Below are 317 nucleotides of genomic sequence, written 5' to 3'. Positions count from 1 at the left end.
ATGAGACAATGCCAGACAGACAAACACAATCAGAAATACAGATAGAAAAACAGAGAGACAAAACACGAAGACATACAAAACAGAGACAAGAAAGACAAAAGAGACGACAAAGACACAAGACACAGCCGAAGAACAGCCAGAGAAATACAGACAAACAGACGAAACAGACAGACAAACAGACGAAACAGACTGTAATAAGACGAAACGAGCAGCAAATAGAACGGCAGATAATGAGATCGGATCCTCTTGCAACGGACTTCTCAAGGGAGCCGTGAGATGGAAAGTTCTAGAAGCAATCTCGAGGAAGATTCAACCTA

General features: G+C 42.0%; 1 protein-coding gene across 1 annotated transcript in view; it reads right to left on the bottom strand.

The window, feature by feature from the left end:
• The window catches only part of LOC119594760, a gene marked incomplete at its 5' end in the record, with an annotated part of 14,574 nt that overhangs the window by 13,325 nt on the left and 932 nt on the right, over window positions 1-317 (bottom strand).

This window comes from Penaeus monodon, chromosome 34 (assembly GCF_015228065.2).
Source record: "Penaeus monodon isolate SGIC_2016 chromosome 34, NSTDA_Pmon_1, whole genome shotgun sequence".
Taxonomy (NCBI): domain Eukaryota; kingdom Metazoa; phylum Arthropoda; class Malacostraca; order Decapoda; family Penaeidae; genus Penaeus; species Penaeus monodon.
The sequence above is the reverse complement of the archived record's forward strand: the minus strand, read 5'-3'. Positions and strand labels throughout refer to the sequence as shown.